The following is a 10,601-nucleotide window of genomic DNA, read 5'->3' as shown; positions in this document are numbered from 1 at the left end:
TATGAATTTTATGTTCTCGTGGCAAGAACAATATCTTACTCGTTCGCTTCGCTCACTCGTGAGATATTGTTCTTGCCACTCGAACATAAAATTCATATCTTCTCGCCTCCGTGTAATATCCTCTATGTATTGTCTGAACTGCAATGCCGACCTGGGGATCATCTTTTGGGCAGTTCAAAAAGAGGGGATTGGCCTGTTTAGGGTTAGCTCCCAATGGTATGGTATATCCTTACCTCTTAACTTTACCCCCGCTTTTGACGGGTACCCTGACTTTTTCTATGAGCTGCCAAGGTAGAAAATACGTGACGTCACATCTTAATGCCCCATCCGGTTGAGGCGACCTCGTTCCCAGGGTTCTCTGTCTACCTCGAGAGCTAGAGAGAGGACCCTGGGAATGATGTTGCGGTGAAAGCACAGTATCATCGTAAACATGGCGGATGAAGTGTCTTGCAAGATAAGACATTTTGGTGTTTTTCTGTTTTTATCTGCTCTTCTGTGGCTTGGTCTTATATTGCGGTAAGTAAGATTTAGTCCTTCAAATTGAAAAGGAACTTCCAGAATAATGTCAGAAGACGGAAGCGTTTTTAGAAGGTGAATTTGAGCACATGGCAATAAAATTTAACATTTTATCGGGACAAATAGCGCCCAAGAGCAAACAGCTGAGCATATTTTTGAATCCAGCTGAAAGCTAAATTGTAGGGCTTTCATTAAAGTTTTCACCAGGAGATAGAGCAACTGGTTTCCACAGGTGGGCAAAACTTCTTTATATTAAAGAAAAACTTTCCTCTAGATGGTTAAACCAGGCAGGCAAAATCATCCTCACATGTAGCCGGTCAATTTGCCCAGTGCTTGGCCCTTAATGAAACTCCCTGTAAATTGTTGATGTTATCCTTCTAATCAAATTATTACAATTCCCTGAATCTGATAATCCTGCATTGGCTACCCCAGCAGGCAAAATGGCACTATCTTGCCAGTGGGGGTTATGCACTGTGTCCCACAGGATAAAATTGTTCCTTATCACATATAATAACTCATATACCCACTTAACATGTTCAGTGAATATCGCTGAATATTGGCCTTGTTCCTTTTTTGTTTGTTTACAGACCTTGACTCTGGTTTGGACCGTAAACATGCAAAAATAGAGCTTGACCAATATCAAGTCATCTTGACCTCATGCTTGGTCAATAAGCCATATGTAATTGGACTGAGTGGAGCACAATTCAGGGTGTTATTGCACGAGTGTAATTTCAAGTCGGACAAGGATGTAGAACACGGTTGATTACTAATAACCCCATCAGTGACAAAGTCTTTAGTATAAACCTCTTTTAAACAAAAACACTTGGTAGTGTTTTCGATAGATTTTTAACACTGTAGGAAACACTGAGAATAAAGCCAGTAAGGCACAAGTAAGTGGTGTGTGAATCCATTATCCAATTACAAAATTTAGTTGTGACAGGATATACAGGTGGACGCCCAAGTGACTGCACAATGAATGATGAGTTATTTGATATAGCTACCGTCGAAACTCGATTATCCGGACTCTTTGGGACTAGACGAAATAGTCGGAATAATCGAGGCTCCGGATAATCAAAAATATGGATATTAATGAAGAACAAAACTTTTTAAATAAAGCAACATTTAATCGTGAAGAAACACTTTACAAATCATTTGGGAAACAATATGGTCTACTGTCCATCTTGACCCACTCAACACCTAGCCAATCAGAACTCATTCAAGTATTCTTCATTAGTTACGACGTGTGTAAGCTGCTTTTGCTCTTTAAAAGCAATAGATGCTATAGTTTTCAAAAGAATAATTATTGCTACGGATCTTGATCATGACTAATAAATATTCCTGACAAAATTGGGACTAGAGAAAAAGTCCAGATAATCGAGAAATCCGGATAATTGAGGTACAGATAATCAAGGTTTGACTGTACAATAATTCCTATATCGCAGAGTACAATATACAAAACAGGTGCTATGTAGAGTATGAAAGTTTGTGTAATCACTTAGACTTAAATTACAAATGTCAAATGAATGTATGTAATGCAGTTAATGGTCACCTCATACATGTACATGTACATGGTTTGTTCCCACAGAATGAAACACATCAAACTGAAACTCACACGTCTGGAGCCTAGATTCTCATGACAAGACATGATGATATCAACATGGAAACTACTATTGGTAGGCAAGTGATAGCAAAAGCTATTAAAGTAGCTTTTTTAATGAGTTTCTTCTTCAAAACAAAGCCACAGAAGAAAGCTTGCTTTAAATAAATGTAGAATGATACCAAAGAGGAGAATATTATGATAAAGGGACCTAATGGACATGTTAAGATAAAACAACACTAATTTAGCGAGCGAGAAGAAACAAACGCATACAATGTAGATATGCAAGGGATAAATGAATTATTTTCTGAGTGACAGGCTGTCTGTAGGTGTTGGGACTGCAATGTAGTGGATAAAGATGGAGTGCATGCTTCCGTGGGCTTACGGATCATTAAGTTTTTGGTCCATATACAATTAGAAATATGCTATTAAATATACATTTGACGTATTTAATAATGTTAATTAAAAGCACACATCACATCATACCAAAAGTTGTAAAATGTCTGTTTTGTTTGGACTTCAACCTATGCAAACATTGGGCCAAAATCATGATTGCTTGTGTTTACTACTGTAAGTATCCTGTTGTGCTTTGTGTATTTTCTTTGCTAATGGACTTTGCAAAATGGCATCACAGAGGGTCCACTGACTATACTTAAAAAATTACCATGTAACCAGTGCATCTGACATTTTCCTATGAAAACAGCAAAAAGCTGAAAAAACTTGAGAAATTTCAGCTTTTGACTTTTTAGGGAAAAGTGAAATAAAACAAAATTGACTTAAATGATACCCATGAGAAATCCTAAAAATACTCCACCTTATCTGGAGGGTTGGAGTGGTTATAAATATTATTATTTTTGCTACACTGTACCTGCACAAGAACTAATAACACTATGCAGACAAAAATGAAATAAAGTGGGTACTGGTTGTTTCAATGTTGTTCAGCTATTTCAAGAATCTTTTGTTCCATGTTTGTGACTACAGATAACCTAGCCGTGCTGCTTATAATGTTGTTGTTGAGGGTTCATTTGTGGGAGGAGGAACCCAAATTAATTTCTTTAAGTATAATTAAACTTCCTTGACCATTTAGCTTCATGTTACTTACATGTAGTTATAACATTTGTTATTGTGGAACTGAAGAGACACAGTGGTGATCTACATGTAATGGTCAGTACACTGGACTGCATATGAAGCAGTCTTTGGTTTGTTTTTGGGCAAGACACTTTATTCTCACAGTGCCTCTCCACCCAGGTGTGCAATTGGTACTTGGTGAATTCAATGCTGGGGGTTCCCATTACCTGTACATGGACTAGTATCTTATCAAGGGGGTGGGGGATGGGGGGCGGAGACGAAGTGCTTTTTATCATTTGACATGTACAGTATGCTTCAAAGAAATAGCATAAGCTGCTGTAGTGTTTTGGATCACTTAGCCTGACATAGATTCTACTTTAGCTTCATTGTCAAATCTCTCCCTTAGTAGGGTTGAAACTTTAAAAGAAGCTTATGACTCATTTTTAATTGTGTAGTTTGTAAAACTTAAGAGATGAAGGCTGTCATAAACATTTCCTGTTTCTTACTATATGTAAATTCAAAACAGACCAGCAACAATGAAAGCTAATGACGAGACATTTGATGTGCTGAGACTCAATATTAGCAGAAAGCATCACATTGAAACATCAGATTCCATATAAGTAAGTCACAAAGTACGTGAGTTTCTTTGTGTTTGGTTTCATGTATTAGGAATATGACACAATGTAGGTGGGATATTTTAACTGATGTTATGTGGCCATACTATGCCTTAGCTCTTCGGGTTAGGCTGTACAAAAATTCCTCAAGGCTGCAATACCTGGGCTGCTGTTATTGACGAGTATTCTTCTGTGGGAGGAGGGATGCAGTAATCTAATGTTAAGCACACTGGACTGCAGATCAAGAAATCTGATTTTGAGTCAACTGGTAGGGTCTCTGCATTGTTTTCTTGGGCAAGACACTTATCTCTCACAATACCTCTCTCCACCCAGGTGTACAAATGAGTTCTGGGTGAACTTAATACTGAGTGATAACCCTTTGACAGACTAGTATCCCATGGGGGAGTAGTTCATAAACACTCATTATCACTTATGTCACAGAGACTGGGATAAGCTATAGTGGTTTGCATCACTTGGCCTGGTGCAGACTTAACCTTAGCTTCTTTGTCGAACCTTGCCCTTGTAGGGTTCACACTGCTAAAAATCAACTGTGTAGTTCTTTGAAACAGACAGACTCGCATCCCATTGGAGTAGAACCACTCAAGATCATCTAATGCAGCAAAGACTGGGATAAGCTGTGGTGGCTTAGATCACTTGGTCGATGAAGACTTTACCTTACAACTGTACATGTACCTTCATAGTCCAAACCCACCCTAGTAGGGTTAAAACCTTAAAACTCTGATTACTTATTTTTGATTCTGTAATTTGTAAAACTTAAATGGTAACCGTTGTTACAGTTCCCATTTCTTACTAGATACAATTCATAACAACCAGAAGGCTGTGTGCTGAGAAAGATCCATATTGCAGCAGTAGATCCCATATCAGGTGAGACTTGGCGTTTCTTTGTGTTTTGTTGCAGAAGTTATCAGTTACTCGATTTTGCATGTAGCTGTGTTAAGAATAATGGAACATGATGCAGGCAGAAAATTAAAACAAATAGAAATGTTATTGTTTCACTGTTCAGCTATTGCATTGCACTGTGTTCTTGGACATGACTCACTTGTAACTCTCACAGTGCCCCCCCCCCCCCCCCCCCCCCTTCACCCAATCATATACAAATAGATACTGATTGAATTTCATACTGGGCCTAACCCTGCAACAGACTAGCATCCCATTTAAAGGGGGAGGGGGGGTGAAGGGCGAGTAGAAAGACTCCTTATCAGTTGATGCTATAGAAACTGGGATAAGGTGTGGTAGTTTGGATCACTTGGCCTGATGCAGACTTTACCTTACCTTCATCATCGCAACTCCCCCTAGTAGGGTTGAAACTTTAGAAATTTGATTCATGACTAATTTTTAATTGTGTAGTTTGTAAAACATACAGTAATAGATCAAGGAAATCCATAAAGGTTAGAACATTTGCAGTTTAAATTCTCGCTAGATAAAAAAACAGAAAAGCAAGGAAAAGAGCTCTATGTTGAGACTCTAGAGGAGAAAGAATCAAATTGAGACATTGGATCCCTCAGTAGGTCAGTCACAATTTCTTCTATGTCTGGTATCATCTACTAGAAATAATAATAATGAGCACAAATTAGGCAGAAAATTAAAATGAATATAGATCAATCGATTGTCTCACAACTGTTCGATTATTTAAACAAATTGTTGTTATGTGTTTGCATAACTTAGCCTTTCAGGGGTAAGGTGTTCCCTAAGACTACAATGGCAGGGGTATTGTTGTTAAGAGGATTGTTTTGTGGGAGGAAGGACACAGTGGTTTAATTACATGGTTAGTGTACTGGACTACAAGTCAAGCGATCTGGGTTTAAACCAATGGTTAGGGTCTCTGCACTGTGTTCTTGAGCAAGACATGTTACTCTCACACTACCTCTTTCCACCTAGGTGTACAAATGGGTACTGGGTGTATTTAATACTGGATGCTAACCCTGTGACACTAGTATCCCATCCAAGTGGAAGCTGTGGTGATTTGCATCACTTGGCCTGATGCAGACTTAACCTTACCTTCGTTGTCAAAACTTACCCCTACAGGGTTAAAAATAATATTATGTAAAAAATGTGATGGTTTACTTTTAATTGTGTGGTTTTTGAAATAAAGAGATGAAGGTTGTCACAAAGGTTAAAACATTTCTTGTTTCTAACTAGATGCAAAAAAAGAAAAGGAAAAATAAAAGCTTTGCTGGGGCTCAAGAGGAAAAAGAATCAATTTGAGACATTAGATTCCTTGTAAGGTGAGTCACAATTTTCTTTTTAAAGGAAGCCACATGTAGGTTTTTAATCCCTTGATAGTACCTTTACTAGGAATAACTTTACACAATACAAGCAAAGAACTTATTTGAACACAGATGTTATTTCACTGTTAAGATATTTCAAGAAACCTTTGTTATATGGCTAACTGGATACCCTAGCCCTTCAGGGTTAGGTTATACAAACATTCAGTAAGGGCCTATAATAATTGATCTTTTTGAGCCATTGCTAGGGAAAATTAGTTGTCTTATAACCTGCCCATTTTTTGGTTAGTTCAGAGTTATTTCATTTGTTTTAACCTTTTCATGATCCGTAACATCAGTGATGATGTCATCAAGCCAGGCCCATGATCATGTGACTAATTCCAAAAATGCAAAGGTCTCTAGGCATATTACTCTATCGAGATTTTTTCATTGATTTAATATTTTGATTTAAATCCTCATTTCGCTGTGATTTTGTTTCATTTCTACATGTATAAGGTTAGATTTTGACAGAGATTCAAGGTATTGAAAAATCTGCAATATTTTCTAAAACCGGAAGTGTCGCCAATATCTACCGGAAGTAGCCTTATAGCGCGTGCGCAGTTCCCTCTATCAGGGGCACTTTGATAACTTCAAACGAAGCACACAAAAGCCACACGAAGATAACTCTTCTTTTGCGCGTGTTTTTCTGTTTTTCTCTTATTTTGATTTTGTTTGACTGTACTTTTGTGAAACACATAGAAAAAAACATCTAAACTGTAACTGAACTTAAAAGCTATGGAACTGTTTTAATTTCCCAGGCTCAGGCACTGGAAGTGAAATTTCACTTCCTCAGCAACGCGCGCGAAGGCGCGCCTAAATCTGTTCTTGGGCCCCTTAAAGGGCCCTAGTCAGCCACACCTTTGTTTTTGTTTACATGCTAGAGTTTGGCTGTTATATTTTATTCGGAGCATGTCGAAACGAAGGAAATCACTGTGAAACTACTGCAGATAATTAAACGTCCTTTTAGGAACGCAACTTACAGTAAAGCTACATGTATAAGATTTCGCTTCACCATGCAATATCAACAATTTCGATGACATCGAAAATAGCGGAGGCTGACTAGGGTCCGAGGTACTGTTGTCGATGATTATTCAAATTTCGAGACAATAGGTCTAATTGGATCAACAACCAATTGCTTTCCGGTTCATGTATCAATGCTTCCTTAGCTATTAAGTCTCGTGTGTGATAAGCTTAAAATTTCTCCTGACATTCTCAAACATAATCATGAAGAAACAGTGAAGAGGATATACATGCCGAGAGTAATCTCAAAAAGGAATTGTCTAGATAGATCAAAACCAGTACGGAGAATTTGTTTTTTGACTAAGAACTCTGAATAAGGACAAAGCAATGAGAAGAAAGGTTATGAACTTGACTATATTGTCTTGATATTTCACCAAATTCTTAGAACGAACTAGTCTATTAAGCACGCATAAATTATTCCTCAGGAAGAAAATGCAAAAATTAATATTGCTCGTTTAGTCAGGAACATTTTTTGCCGTTGGAAGTAAAGGTTAATTTTAGAATGCTATATTTTGGCCGGTGCCATTTATTTCGTGTTGCTGCTTGTCCGCGTTTTAAGTTGTTCTTGATATCATTATGTAAACTCCGTGTATTTCTATGATGATGATAAAACCAAACGAGTGCATTCCCAATGAGAGAATTAAACTGTAAACTCAAGTCCAGAATACACTTCATGTATATTTTGTTCTTTGGGTGTCAGTATACCCATTGTTAATTGGACGTTTTATTTATCTTTCTTTCAGCCTGCCATCTCAAGTGTACGTGCAGCGACATTAACATGGAAAGAAACAAAGCAAAGCAAAGAACTTCGTTTAGATGTTTCTTCAGTGGATCGCGTTTTAAATGTAAGGTAGATTTACCAGACAAAGTTTATCTCGATTGAGTTTCTTGCGACAAGATTGTTAGGGCGGAGCTGGTATTAGTGATTTTACAATATAAAACTCAAGAGTCAAAAGAAGGCATTGGAATTACTCTCAAATTGTCTGGTATCTAAAAATAGAGTAGTGGTAGTCAAGAGTTAACATTGTAAGATAATGGTTTGACACTAACTATTTTTTTTTTATGTTTTGTTCAAGACGTTTCGGCTGGTGCTCGAGCCTTCATCAGTTGAAATACTAACGTTAGTACGCGTGATTCAAAAAACTGTACGTCGAACGCGCGCGGAGGAAAATTCCGCGTGAAGTTTCAAGAAAACGTAGCGCGAGACTTATGCGCGTGCCAAAGACTTGTAGACTTCTGGGATGGCGATGTGGTCATTTCCAGTTTGCGGATCCTTTATTGAAATCCAGGGCCGGGTTGTTCGAAAGCCGGTTAACGCTAACCCAGGATTAAAAGTTAACCGAAGTATTTATTTTTCTTGCTTAAAAATGTTTTTTACTGCTTACGTTTTGTGTAGTTTGAGCTTAGTCAAACTCAAAACTGAAGGACAAACAGTATAAACAGAAAACCTCACCGAAAAGTTACAAAACTCAAATCAAAATTCGCGCTAATCCTGGGTTAGCTTAATCGGGTTTTGAACAACCCGGCCCAGGCTTCCAAGAAGAGACTGTGAACAGTTTGTTCCCGCGACCGAAGGCTCAAGAAAAGGTTGACCGGCCACAAACTGGCACAGTGTACAAAATCAGTTGCACCAGCTGCAGTTTGTATACTACGGTCAAACGGAACGATCACTGAAAACTCGGATTACAGAACACAAAAGGGCTGTTTCTATGTTCGACCATGGCTCCAAGATCTCCTGCCATGTCCTCGAAAACAACCACAAAATAAATGAGGGAAATGTCAGAGTTGTTGGACACGAGGCCAACTTTCACGAGCGACTCTTCTTGGAAGCCTGGATGTCAATGAAGAATCCGCAATCTGGAAATGACCACATCGCCATCCCAGAAGTCTACAAGTACAAGTCTTTAACACGCGCGTAAGTCAACGTTGTCGATCCACTTAAAATTTTTCCTGAAATCATTTCGACCAAAATGATGGCTACCAAGGCTAGGTATTAAAAAATATATATCAGTCATTCGAAACAATCCTTACAACGAAAGCTTCAAATATACTGCCACCTCGCGAAATTTCTATCTCTTCTTTCGTTCGCCGGGTCGTCATACCATCCCTCTTCGCCATTAGGCCATTTCCTCTCCTGAAAAGAAGAAAATAATGAGAAACATTAGCTTTTTCTCGGGTCAAATTCATTTCCAAGATACACCATTACTACCAGGGCGAGCAGCGACCAAAGCTCGTATGAACCGACTGCACGTGGTAACGGTTTTCAATTTTCCGGGAGCAACACGCAACGAGAAGAACAGAAAATATCAAACAAATTCAGTTCAAACATCTTAAAAACTTGTCTAAAATTATTTCTTATTAACCCTTTACTGAAACGTTTCTTCCCAGCCTTTGCAAAACTGTGGCTATCTGGTTTACGGTACGAAGCAATGTGCAGCTCGAAAAATTAAGAAAATTGCGAGCGAAGAATTGTTTCGTTCGGTGAAGAGCAGCAAGATTAAAAAATGTTCTCACCATTATTATTTTGAATCTTCAATCTCGTCCTGCGTTATCTTCTTCAAAGGAAGAACATGGCCAGATCCGACATCACCAGGAGTACATAAATCCACGTCTTCACAATATGACCAAGTATTTGGTTTGAGTGCAAATTTCACAAGTAGTCATGAATATTGATTACAAACTTGAACCAATCACTGACAAAAATGTCACCGCATATTTTCACGGACTTAAATTCTTACGCAAGACTATTGTGTCACTTCAAAACTATCAATTTCACTCTAGAAATTTGCATTCTTAGGCTTTGTTAAGACAGTAATACGTAAAAGTAAATACCTTTGTAAAGACTGATTCACGTGGCCATCATATTTCGTTAAATAAAGATAGCTGAGTTATTGATCGGTTTTTGAAGGCTTTTAAATTATCCCCTTGTGTGATGTTTGATATTTGTATAACTTTATTACTTTTAAGTGTTGTCATTTAATGAAGGGAGCCACTGGAAATCATGGTTCCCTTGTGAGTTCCCACTTACTTACCCTTTGCATTCGCATCCCAGACAGCTTTTAATCGTTCTTTTCACCTTGCACTCCCATGTGTATTTCTTCCTATCTTTCTCTTTCTGTTTCTCCGTCTAATCCCTGCGCTTTACCCTACACACAAAGTCGTTCATTCATCTGTGGGTCTCCCTCACTTATGGTGTGTTTCGTAACGTGTTTGGTCGTCCTTTACGTCGTGACCTCCCTAGGCCTGTTATGCGCTTCACGTGCGTTGCCGTGGATTTTCCTGCGTTCGGCTAGGCATTTCCTTGTGCTTTAAGCTATACACATCCCCGAGTTCCTTGCTATATATGTCACCCATACTTTGCTGTGGGTTTTCCAATACCTTTGCTTATGTCTTACACCATGGGTTTCCACTGGCATTTCGTCATCTGTTCCCTATGCATGCTTCGCGTCCATAAACTTTGCGTCCTGCCTATTTCCCGTGCGTTTCGCTATACGTTGTTCC

General features: G+C 38.5%; 1 long non-coding RNA gene across 4 annotated transcripts; it reads left to right on the top strand.

The window, feature by feature from the left end:
- The first annotated feature begins 367 nt into the window (after positions 1-367).
- LOC149104864 (uncharacterized) lies at positions 368-9,997 on the top strand. 4 transcript variants are annotated; one of them, XR_016201448.1, is made up of 6 exons: positions 368-516; positions 2,102-3,801; positions 4,610-4,680; positions 5,237-5,324; positions 5,956-6,041; positions 7,844-9,997. It is a non-coding gene; the product is annotated as an uncharacterized LOC149104864 (long non-coding RNA). The 4 variants fall into 4 exon arrangements; XR_016201449.1 differs by having other exon boundaries at positions 2,102-3,813; XR_016201447.1 differs by having other exon boundaries at positions 2,102-3,813; positions 4,593-4,680.
- The last annotated feature ends 604 nt before the right edge of the window (positions 9,998-10,601 follow it).

The sequence above is a fragment of the Orbicella faveolata genome, unplaced genomic scaffold (assembly GCF_042242905.1).
Source record: "Orbicella faveolata isolate gen_17 unplaced genomic scaffold, um_ofav_v1 contig_34, whole genome shotgun sequence".
Classification (NCBI taxonomy): Eukaryota; Metazoa; Cnidaria; class Anthozoa; order Scleractinia; family Merulinidae; genus Orbicella; species Orbicella faveolata.
This window is presented reverse-complemented; position numbering and strand designations above follow the sequence as displayed.